General features: G+C 44.8%; 1 protein-coding gene and 1 long non-coding RNA gene across 2 annotated transcripts in view; both read right to left on the minus strand.

Annotated features, from left to right (window-relative positions):
* Nucleotides 1-9,952, minus strand: part of LOC102680478 (probable G-protein coupled receptor Mth-like 1) — a 151,194-nt gene that overhangs the window by 61,572 nt on the left and 79,670 nt on the right. The gene's annotated exons all lie outside the window — the stretch shown is intronic.
* Nucleotides 6,865-9,952, minus strand: part of LOC116185699 — a 9,037-nt gene continuing 5,949 nt past the window's right edge. Inside the window, exons 2-3 of the long non-coding RNA XR_004150572.1 lie at nt 8,921-8,927; nt 6,865-6,874 (exon numbers count right to left, since the gene is read on the minus strand). This is a non-coding gene — a long non-coding RNA (uncharacterized LOC116185699). The remainder of the gene's footprint in view (nt 6,875-8,920; nt 8,928-9,952) is intronic.

Raw genomic sequence — 9,952 nt, forward strand, 5'->3', positions numbered from 1 at the left:
GGAAAATACAATTGGTTGTTTCTCGCGAGTAAATGTTTGGACATTTTTCGATGCGTAAACAGGGTTTAAATTGGATTTCGCGGCAAAAATCTCGGCAATTCGTTATGTTTGCAAAAATCTCTCTCTCTCTCTCTTTTTCCGTTCCTCGTCTTATTCTCCTACGCGCACGAGTGACCGCAGTCGCCGGATTAATTACGTGTCTTTCCATTATAGGATTAATACGCGTTCTGTACACGCGCTGAAAGTCTGTGTTTGCACACCGATGTGTTTGCCCAGCGTTGCGCAATCGATCGATCGCAATATAGAGATAGCTCGCGCTATTACAGCTTTACATCAATATTTACGCGAGACGGGAGATTTCACGGAATCCCACGCCGCGGATCTTGCAATCTTGATCGAGAAAGGTCGAATCCGAAATCGTCGCCACGTGTATAACTTTGGATGAATTCTTCAAGCTTGTTCTACAAGCGGATTTTCCTTTCTTTTTTTTTTTTTTTTTCTTTTTTTCGAGATGTCTCGCTTCATCGTGGAACAGCGAATGGAATAGATGTCGGATGGGAATTTCTACCTGACCACAGGTAGATCAAAAGCCGATACGGGACTGAATTGTTCGTGGAACTTGTATAAAGCGACGGATCTCGTTCAAACAGCCGCGTTTTATTTGCTCGCGCGGTTACCTCGCGAAAGAATAAACGGTATAAAATCCAGAAGAGGAAATATTTAATCGTATAAAGATGTAACCATCTTTTCCATCTTACATCGAGAGATTTTATTATTCGATCCGTTACAATCCGAGTCTCGCAATGTTAATTATCAAATAATTACTGGGATCCTGAACGAAAGATGACACTCGAAATAAAGATCCAAAACGAGTAGCCTTCCTCGGCCAAAATTGATTTCAATTAATCAAAAGCGACGTGAATCTTCGAATCACGCGATCTTCCCTTTCGAGAAAAGAGAAGAACAAAGTTTTATTCAATCGTTCGATAAATATCTCTCGCGAAAATACCTCTCACCATCTTCCCTCCACTGTCATTAACCCTCCACCACTTTTCCACTTGATAAACGGCTAAACGTACATCCAAAGCAAAAAACGGGAGGTATCATCCCGGAGGAGGAGGAGAGTCGAAAAAGTTTCAGAATAATTACCGAGCTATTCAATATGCGGAACCGGTCTTTTCATCCGGCTGGAAGGGATGAACAAGTTTTATTTGCAATTATCCTCCGTAATTACCCGCTACTTCTGGACCACGGTGTATTAACCGTTGCCAACTGGATACCAGAGGAAACCCTCTGCCTACGCGGCTCCACGTCCTGCGTGGACGAGTTCGTTAGGGAACTTTTCATAAGTCTCTCTCTCTCTCCTCTCCTCTCGCGTGAGACCGAGCCATCGTCACGTCCACCATCCCCTTCTTCAGCGGCGTGGCCAGGATGATACCAATCTTGCGCGTACACCTTCGCCCAAGGTGTTGACCCGCACGCATAATAACACAACCGGTGCTCCCCCTCCCCGAATTAAAATGTGCGTGCACACGCGCCAACGTATATAAACGCATATCCCTTTTCCCTCGATGAGTCACGATCCAAGAGGGCGGAAGAGGGGTGGGCGCAACTACCGGTTACTTTTCGAGAGTCTCGAAAGGGGAAAACTACCGCGCGCTACATTAATCGTCGATTTGATTGCAGCGGGAGACTAGTTTAATTACATAGGTGGAGAGTTTGTTCCAGGTGGGGGGTGAATAGCGAACACCAGAAGGGATGGCTTCTTCGTCGATCCGAATAAAATTTTTCACGGGGGTTGTAATGTTCGTGCTGGTCTATGTAGATTTTTTTAATCAATTATTTATGAATATTCCTCGATTTGATCATATGTTGTTAAGGGAATATTTTTTTTTTTTTTGATACATATGTATAAAGATATATCGTTTCCTTTAAAATAAATTTTTGAAATTTAAAATTTGTTGAAAAGATTCGAATTTCTTATTATCCGTCTCGAGGAGCAGTCGAATTCGAATTACACGAGGAATTACACGGACCTCTTAAGGCGTCGTTAGTCACTGAATTAAGTTCGAGAAACACGAAACCGAAATTCCGCTGGGTTTAACGGAATAATGTTAAACGTGACCCGCGCGGGGCCTCGATTTATGCCACGCTCCATTGTACAATATCTAAACAGATATTTAACCGACCACTGTTCTAGACCTAGATCACGGTTGAACTTGGACAGTCCGAGCCTTTAGTGAAGCGGAGCATTACCGAAATAATACCAACTCTTGGCTAAATCTATGTTTACCCCAGACATCGTGTACTGGACAAAGATTACCTCATCATCGCACTAAGTTTAGGAGATACCAGAAGCTCGATTGCACTTGGCTTAGTTCCTAAACTCTCCGCCCCTCGTCGCTTACGCGAAAATTCAGGTCATCGTTCCGGCACCCGAGGAAAAATAATTTCATCGCGAGTTTAAACGCGGATTCCGTCAACTAACTAAAACTCGAAGAATAAACCGATCCATTAAAACGTTATCGAATGGAACGAGGATAAGTGGAATATTATTTTTTTCTTGTTTCTCCCTCGTGTCGCTATTAATTGGTCGACTAAGAGGAATGCCTAGATGGCGACGAGGAATGCGAATCTAAAGGAACGCGAGGAATCCACGGGCCACGGAAGCGTCTGAAGCGAATGGAGAAGAAAAAAGAAGTTTGCCCGAAGGAAGAAAGAGAAAGAGAGAGAGAGAAGTTCCTCCATCGCGTTGAAATTGGATTAGAAGTCGAAAAATAAACCGGGTTGATGACGAGGAGGATTTCAGAGACAAAGAGGATCGAGATTTTAAAGAGGAGGAAGAGGAAGAGGAGCTTCTCTCCTTCTGTTTTACAACAGGGGTCGAAAAAGAAAAACAGTACGCGTCAAGTGAGACGTCTTCCGCCGCTCAACCCCCGATTCTGAATCGCATTATTCACGAGAGGACAAACCACCAGAAAAATGTCGCGTTCGTTCGCGATTTCCGGTTGCCGGAGCACCGAACAGAACGTCTTCATTTCAAAGTCAAATTTCCGGCAGCGAGAGAGCCGGCGATGCTGTCATTTGTCCTTGAACAACTTTTTTCTCCCTTGTAACTGACACGCGAAAAGGGAGAAAAAGCCATGCCTCTTTTCTTGAACATTGTTTCGAAATATATGCGTCTCTTTCGGGGGAGGAAAAAAGGCTCGTCGCGAAATCGCGTTTCGAGAGGCGTCGCAAAAGAAAACGGATTCGGGAAAGTTCTGCTCGTCGAAAGAATTATTCAGTCAGTTTCCGAATGGCGCATTCATCGCGAACGTCTTAAGGTTAAACGCTCCCTCTTTGATCCGAACCGAGGGAATTATTTCATTTCTTCGAGGCGCTATGGAATAAGACTGAAAAGAGAGAGAGAGAGAGAGAGAGAGAGAGTAGTAACCGGAGAGGAAAAAGGGGGAAGGCTCCTCTTCCTCCAAAGGATACAATTCGCAAACAAGATTTAGTCGGGGTGGATATCGGTGAAAAGGCCGAGAGAAGAAATATCGTCCCGTTTAGTCTGATTCGACGTAATGCAACGGTGTCGACTCTTTTCATTGGGAGGAAAAGTAAAAAAAAAGTAAAGAAGAAAAAATAAAAATCGAATTACGAGGAGGAAAAGGGAGCATTACTTATCCCGCTGGTGTAGCAAAAGAGGAAATACTTTAATCGTGGACCGGGCAACGCGCCCTCAACTCTCGAGCATTATTGTTCCGTGATTCGTTTCTTCGTTGTCTTCCTCTTCCGCCTCGGACGCCAATCTCGAACGGACACGGCGCCTTGCAGAGGTCGCTCCCTTTCCGTCCTTCCAACTTAACTCATTTATCCCGACCCCTCTTTCTCCATGTACTGCCAGGCGCAAGAGGCCTCTCTTTCCTCCTCTCTTTCCCTCCTCTTTTCTATCGCCAAGTCTTTTTTTTCTCCTCTCGTGTCTTTCTTTCTTCCTTTCTTCTTCTTCTTCTTCTTCTTCATTTTCTTCTTCTCGTACAGTCTCGTTTAGTTTCGTCTAGAGAACTTTTTTCATTTTCACTCTCAAGATAGGTGCCCTCCCCTTTTTTCTTTCCCTTTACTCCGCTACTCTTAATTTTTGTGGAAAAATTATAAACATCAAAATGGAAGTATAAACGTATCATAAACATGTACTTATGAGCTAATATCTAGCATCAATTCTGCAATTCTCGGGATAGACAGACGTGGAAAGAGGAAATACCGGCAAAAGGAAGTTGTAAAATTGTAGAGAATTTCTATTCAACGGGAAGCAATTTCGGCGCCAAATTTACACGCCAAACAGCTGAATGGGCCATTGTGCTTGGCTGGAGCCGTTAACAAAAACGGGAAAGAGAAAGAGAAACGGAAAAGAAAACGAGAGGGGAGGAGTAGAGAGATGGATGGAAGAAAATCGTTCGTCTACCCTTTCTCCAAGCTCTCTCTTTCGCTCCCCTCTTTTTCCTCCTGTTCCGTGCCCGTCTGGGGCCGGCAGACGACGGGGCCGACCTTCAATTTCCGGCGAACGAGCCTCGAGCCTGCACGATACACGCCGGCACGAGTCCTGAACGATACCCTCGGTTGCTAACAACTACAAAACACCGGCTAATTGCGCGCGAATCAGGGACACGCCGATGCTACGACGAGGTTAAATTAATTTCCAACTTAATTGCTGCCCGTCCGATTCCCCGCCCGTAATCGAATACCTGACGGCCCGTTAATTGATTTCGCGAGGATTCGTTAGCTTTTTCTCGTGTTTCTCGCGAACACGAGGAAATGGGGATGATTTTTCCATCCTCTCAGTTGGATCGAGCTGGGTATTATTTATTCGATCGTTTGTTCGAGAAGGGTGTCTGTTTGGGCAAGGGATTACCTTGGCCGAATGAAATAAATTTAAATATTGTGGAGTTTCGATAATCTGATGTTGCGGAGGGGATAATAATACTTTGTACTTTGTCTCGTGCGCGTTTCATTTGTGTTATCAATTTCTGGAAATTATTATCTCCTTGCATTTAATTCATGTGACAAATTATTTCAATTTTGATAATTTAATTATACACTTTCATTTCCCATCTTCATCGTTAATTTCAATTCTGGTAACGTCATCGATGAAAAAGAAGCAAATTCATAACATATTCTTCTCACGCTCTTATTACAATATAATCCAAGATCTATCGAAATCACCACGACGTATATCAACGTCGTCCAATTTTCTTCGATCCTATTCCAATCTCATCGATCGTACCACTCCCCAATCACGACGGCGATAAATTTACACAGCCGATTCACGCCGTTGATCCACACCAAACAAAGATCAAAGGTCGACCCACCACCGACTCGTCACCTCTCCTGGACACCTGTACCCGTCCAAGACCAATCCCAAACCTCCTCGAAACCTGCCTCCTCGTGGTCCCCCAGATCCAGGAAAAGGACCGTCGTAAATCATCGCACGGCAGGGCCCCGACGAGAAGAAGAAATCGGCCGGTTTCAAGGGAATTGGAGCGATACCTCACCACGAGCGATAGGGTGGTTGGACGGTGTCGCGAAAAACAAGGAGTCACGTGAACCGACCAATCCGTTAAACAGGAGGCCCCGCCTTGCAAATATTTGCCGCATAAATCTGGCTGGCAAAACGACCGACCCCCGGCGGCGCTCGACATTCCTCTTCGCTCCTCCATATACATATATACACGCGCCAACGTTCCCCGCTGGGAACAGCTTCCGAAACGTACGTTTCTGAATAGGAAACGGGAGTATCGAGATTTGCATACGGGAGCACCTCGCGTTGAGGTGGAAAAACCACGTCTAAGAAGGGTTGAGGCGAGGCACGCGCTTGGAATCGGCCGCTCTGTTTACCGTTATCGATTTATCGGTCGTTCACTAGGTCAATTACGAATTCCAACGGGGGGAAGGGTTAATTTGCTCGTAGGAGGAAATACACGGAATGCTGTCTCTCTCTCGCTCTTTCAGGGATCGAGTAATTGCGGTCGCTTTTAATCGTGCCGAGGCCAAGTTGGGGGTTGTTATTTTTCCACGGCCGGATTACGGATAGTTGGAGGAAGTTGGTTCGTGTTTGGGAAACGATGGTTGTTGGGAAAGTTGATCTTGGACAGCGATGGTCGATGATGGTCGGAGCGGATTGTTTCTGGAACGAAGCAGGGGGGATTAACCACGGCGAAAATTAATCAAGGCTAATCATCGGCCTAAACTTCGGGGAATACGAAGCGGGGATGAATATCAAAAGCTTCTACGATGTTTATATTACGCGTCGCTTTTTTCCTAACCTCACTTTGGGATTGGCTAGGGTTGCTTTGATTACTCCACTTTGTGGAGATCCTTCAAAAATATACTTACGAAACGTCAATAACGTCAATGTTAGTTAAATATTTATAATATTCTAATTAAGATTAGAATCTTCTATCGTCACGATAAATATTATCCAAATTTCCTTCTTGTTTCCTCGATCTCTAAGAAATCATATTACACGCTTTACGCAAATTATAATATCGCAAAAGGGGAAAATAATTCCCTTTACTACGTTTCGGATACTTTTGAACACAATGGTGTACATTCTCAGCCTTTCAAATTACACAATTAAGCCCGAATCACAAATAGAGTGAAGCTAAACACGTACACGAAGAGAAGAGAAAGACTAGGGGGTGCGTGCGTGTAATATACACGGTAGGAAGTCGAGGCGAACGGTATCACCCTTCGTAAACTTGGGATCGACCGGGAATTCCCATTACGTCCCGGCCAATCAAAGATGAAACGTCTCCGCCGCGCGTAGACGGTTTAATAATCCCGCATGTTTGCTCGCCGAAAAGGGGCCCATCCAGGACCCCTCCCCCCTCGCGAGCTCCTCGAACAACGGCATCGAGCCTTCGTTCATATCCGAGGAAGGACCTCGCGGGGACAACCCCTCCCTAATTCGAAATAAACGAGAACTCGTTCCACCCCTCTGCTTCTTCACCCCTCTTCGATTCGAAATTCGCGTACCGTTTTCTTTTTTCTAATGGGAAAAAAGATTTCGTAAGAGAGTTTTATTTCGTCGTTTGATCTCGCGCGTTTTACTCCAATCAAGATTTAGAGATATATTTCCAATATATATCTTTCACAGGCGCGATATCAATGATGAAGATATTTTACTATGGATAAATTTCGTAGAAAAATATTTAACACCTGTTCTCCAAAAATTGAAAAATTAATTAGAAAAGAATTGAACGAAAAAGAAAAAGAGAAAGAAAAGAAGACCCGTCCAATTCCTCGTCTCGTTCGCGACGCGAAAGAAACGCAACGCAACGTATTCAATTAAGAAGAGGAGGGAAGGAAGGCAAATAAAGGTTGGTCGTTGGCGAGGCACGCGTGCCAACGTCGCATTCCATCGCCGTTCCTTCTTCCTTCTTCCTTTTTCGCCGGTTCTGAGCTCGGCCAGCCGAGAATTTCATATGGATGATATACACAGTGGCGCGAGTCACGGTGCCTCGTGGCGCGTCTCGTCGCGCGGATTTTTCTCCACCTCCTCGAACGTTGATTCGATTCGCGAAAGAGACGACGCGGCGCGAGAGAGAAGGAAGGAGAGAGAGAGAGAGAGAACAGGCAGAGGAACTGCTCGAGCGGGGAAACGGATGCGCCTTTAACGTATGGCCGCGTATGAGAGACGACGACGAATGGTATTCGGCGAATAAAAATGTGGACCGAGGGAATAAAAATAACCGGGCGACGTCTTTCTCGACGTTAACGACCCGCTCGATTCCGATTTTCTTTTCTTTCCTTTCCCGATTCGATCAAGCCCGGCTCGATGAGGTCTATTCTTCGCCGTTGAATGGAAGGGAAACCGGAGAAAGAGTCGCGGTAACGCGTGGTGGATGGTGGATCCTGTGCCACGTTTGTCTTCTAGAAACGTTCGAGTTTCCATGAAAGTATATATTCCGTTTCGAGATAGATCGTATCGAATCTCGAGATGGGATTTCAACGTGGGAATATCGGGATACGAAAACGTGCAAGTATCGAGTCTCGTGCTTTTAAGTGTCTTCCAGTATTGGAAAGACACTCGCTTTGTTTCAGAATTTAATTGGAAAAAAAAAAAAAAAGCGAGTGAAAAGTCATCGTTTAGATCGAAATTTTAGAATTGAACTATGATTGATATCCAAATGAAATTTCATTGATCAATCCTAAATTCCAATGATCAACTTGATTTACGATCCCACTAATAATAATCATCAGATTTCAATTCATAGCAAACCATCTCTATATCCACCTCTCGATCTCGATTCTATCCTACGAAACGATACACACCTCTTTCGAACGCTTATAAATTTTCCACCGCCGCGGATTGATCCGATTCCCCTTTTGCGGGGTGAATATGAAAAAGGGGGCCGAGGGTTTGACGGGTTAAAGGAGACGAATTCTTTGTATCGAGATTGACGCGACGGAAGGAAAGAAGGGAGGAAGGAAGGAAGGAAGGAAGGAAGGAAAGCCTGTGGATGGGGGTGATTCGAGGACAAAGTGGGTGAGGGGGAGGGAGCAGTGCACGCGCGAAGAAAGATACAAGGGTGACGCGACCCGACGAAAAGTGTCAGAAGCTGCAAGAGCTGCGTCTTCGAAACGTCGTCGACGTCCTCCTCGTGGAGAGCGTTACAACAGAGAGAAAGAGAGAGAGAAAGAGAAAAAGAGAGAGAGAGAGAGGAGCGCGACGAGGCGCGGCTGGCGGGGAAATGAAGGGCGAAACAAACCGTGAAAACGAGACGAAACCCGGTGGAAATGCAATAAACCGGGCTGACGGACGCCGACGTGATTCCTGAAGCGAGCAACGCGCTTGCAAAGCGAGAACTGACAGGGCGTTAAGCGAAGAAAATCTGATTTGAGCGGTGCCGCGAGTGACACATCCTCGGGGAGAGACCACCATCCTCCTCCTCCTCCTCCTCCTTCTCCCTCTTTTGATAAGTGCCACACGGATCCAACCGATTCTCCGAGCGGACCGGTTCGGTCTGTGGATTAATAACGCGATAGAGCCGGTTGAATGTGCCGTGACAATTCAAATTTTATCATCGAGACGTTCATATTCGCGCTCGGTCGGTTTAACGAATCGGGATACGCGATCGTTTAATTGGCAGTCTGACGTGATTCCGTCCCTCCCCCCTTTCGCGATGAATCGATTCCTCGATAAACGTTTCTCTGCTTAACGATTATTTAAGAAAGTAATTATAGGTGTTCGCGATCTTACGAGCGCGCGTTATTATTTTCGCATGAGAATCGCGAAAAATGGAGTAATCAATATTTGTTAAATTATGAATGTTTCAGAATGCTTATGCTAATTTGTTCTTGCGTGTAATCACGGGTAAAAATTTTACGAAATTCTTCATTTATCGAATTACATAGTAAAAAGGAAGTTCTACTCGATACGTTTATTGAAATAACGAATGCTCGAGAAGGTAATTGCGCGTGAAAGACGATCCAGATACCTGACAAGCACAAAAGTGAAACATCATATCCTACGTATACATCAAATTTCATCGGGAGAATCACTTATATTATCGTATAAACTCGAAGAATATATCATTAAATTTGAACTTATTCTATCATATAACAAACTAAATCCTAAATTGATTATCCTGCCTCGTTTAATTACCAATTCTCGTTAGAAAAGGAAAGATTAATCGCCAAACTTTTGCACCGATATTTCTTAAACGATCCATCTCCGATTATCATCGACACGCATGAAAACGAATTCGAAACAAAATTTCAAACTGGAATGGATGACCAGTTTAAAGAAAGGGAAGGGGAAAAAAGAAAAAATTGAAAAGGACAGCTTCAAAATTGCGGCCACCATCTGGAGCGGGTATTAAATGTCCTTTTAAACCAACTTCCACGTATCGGGTGTCCTTTTAACGCGAGAACCTGTCCCTTTTCGTTCCTCTCTCTCTCTCTCTCTCTC

Source organism: Apis dorsata, unplaced genomic scaffold (assembly GCF_000469605.1).
Source record: "Apis dorsata unplaced genomic scaffold, Apis dorsata 1.3 scaffold_256, whole genome shotgun sequence".
NCBI lineage: Eukaryota > Metazoa > Arthropoda > Insecta > Hymenoptera > Apidae > Apis > Apis dorsata.